This window comes from Arachis duranensis, chromosome 9 (assembly GCF_000817695.3).
Source record: "Arachis duranensis cultivar V14167 chromosome 9, aradu.V14167.gnm2.J7QH, whole genome shotgun sequence".
Lineage (NCBI taxonomy): Eukaryota > Viridiplantae > Streptophyta > Magnoliopsida > Fabales > Fabaceae > Arachis > Arachis duranensis.
Window position 1 is genome coordinate 3,271,431 of NC_029780.3, and position 6,757 is coordinate 3,278,187.

The following is a 6,757-nucleotide window of genomic DNA, read 5'->3' on the forward strand; positions in this document are numbered from 1 at the left end:
GGGGTGAAATCCTCTTATGACTCCAATTCTAGAAACGTGGTAGAATTCCGTGGCACGTAAGTAATTCTCCACAATCGGATTCCACGTCTATGGTGAATCCAGTTTACGCACCAACAAATTCCTATTAAACTGCATCAACAAAGATATATTTGTTAAATGAGTTATAAATATTCATTTATTAATAAACAAATATTAACATATTTATTTATAAAATATATGTAAACCATTAATAATAATATTTACATATTTATTTATTTTAATAAAGTTACATATTATTTATTTTAATATTTTATTTGTCCAGATAATTAACGTAACGTACTATATTTACTATTTAAAAAGTTTATGCATATATTTATTAGTATACGAACCGTAAATAGATATATGTATATATAATTATTGTTATTATTATTATATTTTTAAATTGATATAAATCAGTGACCGTTGCGATTAGAATTTGTATTATATCATATAATATACATTTTATTATAGTCTTTTTATAACATAAAATTAATCTAAATATAATAAAAAAATAAAATTATATTCTAATATGTTAAATAACAAAAAAATAACAGAAAATTAAAATACAATAAAAGTATAATTTACCAACTTACATAAATTGGATGATTCAAATAATTTATAATATGTTCTTCCGGAGCACAATAATTACGAATCATTTTTCAAAATAAATACAAAGAACTATTTTTTTCTCCTATTTCCCAATCTTCTTCTTTTTTCCACTGCAACCCTCCTTCCCTTCTTTGTTGATTACCAATCTCCCTTGTGGTTGGAACACACTTCAGCAACTCTTCTTCTACTCTCCCTAACAACACACTACTACTACTGCATGTATAAATGACCGAGGAAATGGTATGGGAGGCTCTTTATAAAGAGCCACTACTCTGCTTGCTGTTTTCCGGAGTGAAAGAATGTCCCCTGCATGGAGGCAGCAGTCAACACACTCCCCCCTCCGATAGTGAAGACCGCATTGGAATTCTACGATGCCACTTCCTCCACGCCCCTCCGTGGTGTTAGCTTTTTGCATGCGTGTCTTGTCACCACGTCTCCTGCGTGGTGCTTGGGCGATGACACGCGGCTGGTCAGCATGGACAGCACGCCCCTGCGTAGTGACTGCTATCTCCACCGCTCGGTATATCACTCCACTCCCTAATAATCTCCCAAAACACCAACCACCTTTTCATAACAAAAATAATTTCTGTGCTATTTATTTTAATTTTATTACTCTGTGTGTCTTTTGTAATAGGAAATAATTTAGCAAATAATATTTTAAAAAGTACTGTAAAATCCATTTTAATAGATCAGTTATTTGTAGATTATGTTAATTTATAATTTTTTTTATGATTACATAATATTACGATTGTGTTAGTAGATTAAGTGATTAACACATTTTATTTTGAAATAATCGAATCTTAAATGCTTAAAATAAATTTAAAAGTAAACTCAATTAGTTAAGGATTTTAATATGAAGAACTTGCATTGACAAAAGATAACCATGTTTTAGATATGTAAATTCACCGGAAAACAAAGGAATATTTGGCTATCTCAAACAAGTTATTTGCAAAACATATTCTAGTGCTATTAAGAAAAAAAAAACTTTTAGAGTGTTATATTAAAAAAATCTTAAAACACATCAAAGTAATATCTGACAGAATGCATTATGTTTTGGAGGTTTTAGATTTATTATCAATGTTATATTTTATTTGAAATTTACAAAAGATTTTGGCCACAGAAGTCTACTGCTAGTTATATGTTTATGTTTGTAGGAAGTGCAATAAGCTAATTTTGTAAGTTTAATCTATTGTTGCACTGTTTACTATATAAATTGAATGGATGATATCTGCACAATCTTGTAAGAAAGTTATTTGGCTGCAAAAATTTGCCAAGGAATTTAGACACACAAAAAAAATTAATAGTTTGCGACAATTAAAATATCTTACATATTACAAAAAATCTATTTTTTCATTAAGACTGCGTTTATTTATTGTCTTTAAAATATATGGACACAGACATAAATACACAAAGAGACATATATATAAAGATACACAAATTTTTTATTGTGTTTGGTAATACTGAATAAGACACACAGTATAAACTAAATATCAATTTTATCCTTATATCATCACCAATAGAATAAGGATAAGAGTAAATTACTAAGGATAAAAGAACAAATATTTGTATCTCATCAATGTGTCTCCGTATTTTATGAAGGACACCAAATACATGTATTTTATGTATGTTTGTGTGTCACCGTGTCCTTCAAAAATCCGTGTGTCAGCAAACAAACGATGGACGTGTACCACCGTGTCTATGTATTAGTGTCTGTGTCTCATTAAACAAACGGAACAGAAGGTAGTGTTTGGATATTGGGTGTGTCTACATAAGACAGAGACACGCTAACACACATTCTCTGTTTGATTATTGAGACACACAACTTTAAAGGACACGCTGGTACACGGATTGACACAAATTATATGTATTCAAAGTACCTCTAATAAGTTAAGACACAAAAATTAATATTGAGACATTGATTATTTTGACAATTTTACCCTTATTTTATTTCTATATTTTTCCTCTCATCCATCTCCAGATCTTTTCATCTCTTCTCCCTTCCCTTCTCCTCTCCATTTCAACTTCCGTCTATTTTCTCTTCTCTCTTCATGGCCAACCAAGCAGAATCTCTTCTCCTCTCCCTTTTTCTTCCCATTTCAACTTCTGTTTCTTCTCTTTTCATGGCCAACCAACCTCTTCTACTGAAGTGCCTCTGCCATTGTCACTGCCTCACTTTCTCCTTATACTCTCCTCTCCAGATTGCGTCACTGTTTTTTTCCTTCTTCTAAATTTTCAGATCTGCGATTTGTATCTCTGCCATATCGCAATCGAACCTCTATCATCGACTCATCGTGCCTCCATCTTCGTCTCTGTTCATCCTTTTATTTGCCCCTTTCTAGATTTTTTTCCTAAAATAAAATTCTGTTTTTTTTTTGTTTTTTATTATTAATCTGTGTTAGGAAAAAAATTATAGTCTAAATACTATGGATAATTTATTTCCGTTGACTTCTATGCATTGAAATATCTCATCCTCTAATTAATTTTGTTAACAACTTAAAATTGACATAAGAGATTCAAAATGGAAATTATGCCAATTAATTACTTATTATCTGATTAAGAAGATATGTATTGAATTTGTTGTTAAAATTACTGGAATTTTTGTTATCTGGCTAATTTTTTTATTATAAATGGAGATGGAAGAAAAGAATCACTGCAACGGTTGATGAAAAAATATAGACAGTGATGATGGTGGTAAAGGTAGATGATGAGGGTATTATTGACTTTTTAAAGTTTTATGTGCTTTATATATGTTCTTTACCAAATATAAAATATGTATACATGTATTTTGTGTCTATGTCTATATAGTCTATGTCTCTGCGTTCATGTCTCATGCTATACACTAAACAAACGGAGCCGAATAGAACACGAGCTTTTAATATCATTTTGTACTTGAAATAGTAGAGAAAGAAAAATTAAATGTAAAAAATCTAGGCTTTTTCTTTTTATTTAAATAAGTATAAGAAAATGATTAGTTCTCGTAATGCGCATAAATAAAAAGTTGGAATAAAATGTACATGGCCATCTCAGAAGAAGCAGCACACACGAAATAAAATTACACCCCATTCTAAAGAAGGCGCTAGTAAAATAGAGCCTCCAATTCACTTGCATCATCCATGAAATAGAGCTTACAACACAGGCTGGACGGACGCGAAGTGAAGTTTGAGTTTGTCAGGTCTCCTTCCAAGTTGAATATGCTCAACACGAAATGGAGATTTCAAGTGAGGCACACAAGAGATGAGCACACACAAAATTGTCTTTATAAATCATCCATGCAATTTCTTTACACTTAACAAAATTCTTTTTCTTACCCAACTGACGGCATACGAGTGAATACCTATAGTCGTCCCTGAGGTTCGCGTAAAAATTTAATGTAATTCTCAAGATCTCAATTTTTCTATTTTAGTCCTTCAGATAGAGCTCCGAGTACTCAAAAGTGGTCCCTGGGCATATTTATGGAGATGAGTCATTACTGGAGCGCTGGCGTGGCCTCTGTTTGCCACGCTGGAGGGGTCCAACAGCTATCTGAGTTGGCCAATTTCCAATTTGTACCCACGTTGGTCCCTCCTTTTATATTTAACCCTAAATCCCCAATTTTTTGTAAACTTCATCTCTTCTTCTTGTTCATCGCACTCTTCTCATTCTTTTATCGGGGGCTGTTACTCATGTCGATGATGGGTGGGGGTAGCACTACAGGTGAAAGCTCTGTTCATTCCCCTATGATCAAGAGCCTCAGAAGTACCAATTTGTTCAAGTTTCTTGTCAATTGTAACGTCCACTCTACTAATGTAGAAAGCAGCAGAACATCAAACCTTGAGAGATCAGCCATCTCAGAAGCTTCAAGACCATCCAAGTAAGCATCGATTACTGCTTCGTATTGAGTGAGACAAAATATAAGCTGTTAAAAAATACACAAAAACAATGAGCATATTGTTGCTTCTGTAAGCCGCAAGGATAAAATTTTGGTGACATCATAATGCGCATAACAACTTGCAGTGACATTTAAACTTATTACACTTTGAATTACGTTTCTAACAGTCAATGAATTTCTATATCACAAGTCTGAATCTTTTTTCTCAATATGAAAGATCAGAATAATGAGTTCAACAATTTGATTCAATAGAATTTACCCAATTTTTTTTGTCTAGAGTTTATACCTTTGGCTTAATCACAAGAGATAAAGTAGATAAAAAAAGTATATCACAACCTATTTCAAATCTATATTCGATGCAAAACATTATGTATTGAAAATCAAGTACAAAAGAAAACTTTCCTCAACTGTTCACTGTAAGCATTTGATAAAGTTATGGCTCTTTCAAAATTCTGCCAAATAAAAAGATTGTGAAGGAATTAAATGCAATACACAAAAGAAGTTTGCTGTTAAATATGAAAATGAAGATAAATCATAAAATATTGCGGGGTTGCTAGTAACACCCCGATTCCAGCAGCAACGAATGGAGAAAGCAAATCAGAAATTTTGATAGCTAAATTAAATTCAAAGCATCTGAAATTTTGTAGTGATCTAGTTGGAATCGGACGAGAATGCCAACCAAGAGCAGAAGATCGGGGCCGCCAGAATGGTGCGGTTGTGAAGGCAATGAAGGTGTCTGAAATCGTTCATGGAAGAAGTTGTGTTGTTGGGTCGATGGATAATCTGTATGAGAAGGTACAAATGTTAAGCAAAGAATGACGGGGATGTGGGAGATTATGGGCCAAAGTTGTGGATCATTCATCTGACATCGTTTGCCCAGAAAAGGGCTTCCCCAGATGTTGAGTTGTATAAGAGAGGCAGGCAGCTTTTTTCGTTTCATATTATTTAACTTGGGACAATCAGCAATGGCTAAATATTAGAGGGAGGTGAGGTGAGGTGAGGAGAATCCGATGAACAAGAAGAAGAGATGAAGTTTACGAGAATTTGGGGATATAGGGTTAGATATAAAGGGAGGGACCAATGTGGGTATAAATTGAAAATTGGACCCCTCCAACGTGGCAAACAGAGGCCACGTCAGCGCTCCGGTGACGACTCATCACCATAAATATGCTTAGGGACCACTTTGAGTACTCGAAACTCTATTTAGAGGACTAAAATGAAAAAATCAGGATCTTAAGAATTACATTGAGTATTTACGCAAATTTCAAGAACGATTATGAATATTTACTCGACGGCGTACCCATTAGTTAATATCTATTGGGTAGAAACAACATAATCTTTTACTTGGCTTCAATTTGAAGTTCGGCACAGTGCATTGAATAATCTTGTTCCAATAGATTTTACTGACCATACCTGTAAAACTACTCTAACAAATACAATAGCTGCAACACAAAAGAACTTGGCTAAAAATAATTTTTTAATCCAACTTAAGTACACAAATTAAAGGTCATAAAACTTTAATTAAATCATCATCATCATCGTTATTATTATGATTATTTTGTTAAAAACAATGTAAAACTGTAAAGTACAAAACACAAAATAAAATACTAATGAATCATGAGCCATGCCTCAACTAAAGGACCCTAATTGTTTGCATATATAATAAACAGTGCGTGTCAGATTACAAAATTTCATCACCTGCTATATTATTAGCCAAGGATAACTGTAAAATTATATTTCTCATCATCCACAGCACAACACCAATAAATCCATTATTAAAATGTTGTTCAATATAAACCAAAAATCTCAATTGAAAAGAAGAACATTAGAAATTATAAACCTAAGGTTGTGAATCAATTTTTGTAGCCTCAGACCGTCCTAGTTCGAAAAATGTTTCAACACATTAAATGCAATAACATTGCACTTCTGAATTATACAATTGCATCATAGGATATAGATATAACAATCCTTAGCTAGCTTAATTCAATGAAAATTAAATTCGCTTTTGCCTTTTCTAAAGTCGTCCACTTCGCATTTGCCTCTTCTGAGATCGTCTAATTCGTGTCTGCCTCACCTGAAATAGCATGTTAGCTACGCAGTTAATCCTGCCAGTTCCATTTCGCTGGCGCCTGCCCTGAAATGGAGTGTAATTCTATTTCGTATATGCTGTCGATGAGGTGGCCATGCGTATTTTGTTCCAACTTTCTATTTACGTGTATTCTGAAAATTAATATTTTTTAAAATTTATTTAAATAAAAAACC

The 6,757-nt window shown here is 32.9% G+C and overlaps 2 non-coding genes across 2 annotated transcripts; both read right to left on the reverse strand.

Moving 5' to 3' along the window:
- Window positions 1-6,164: 6,164 nt before the first annotated feature.
- On the reverse strand, window positions 6,165-6,251 carry LOC127741862 (small nucleolar RNA R38). The gene has a single exon (XR_008003067.1). It is a non-coding gene; the product is annotated as a small nucleolar RNA R38 (small nucleolar RNA).
- A 109-nt stretch (window positions 6,252-6,360) lies between these two features.
- On the reverse strand, window positions 6,361-6,447 carry LOC127741866 (small nucleolar RNA snoR20a). The gene has a single exon (XR_008003071.1). It is a non-coding gene; the product is annotated as a small nucleolar RNA snoR20a (small nucleolar RNA).
- Window positions 6,448-6,757: the final 310 nt, after the last annotated feature.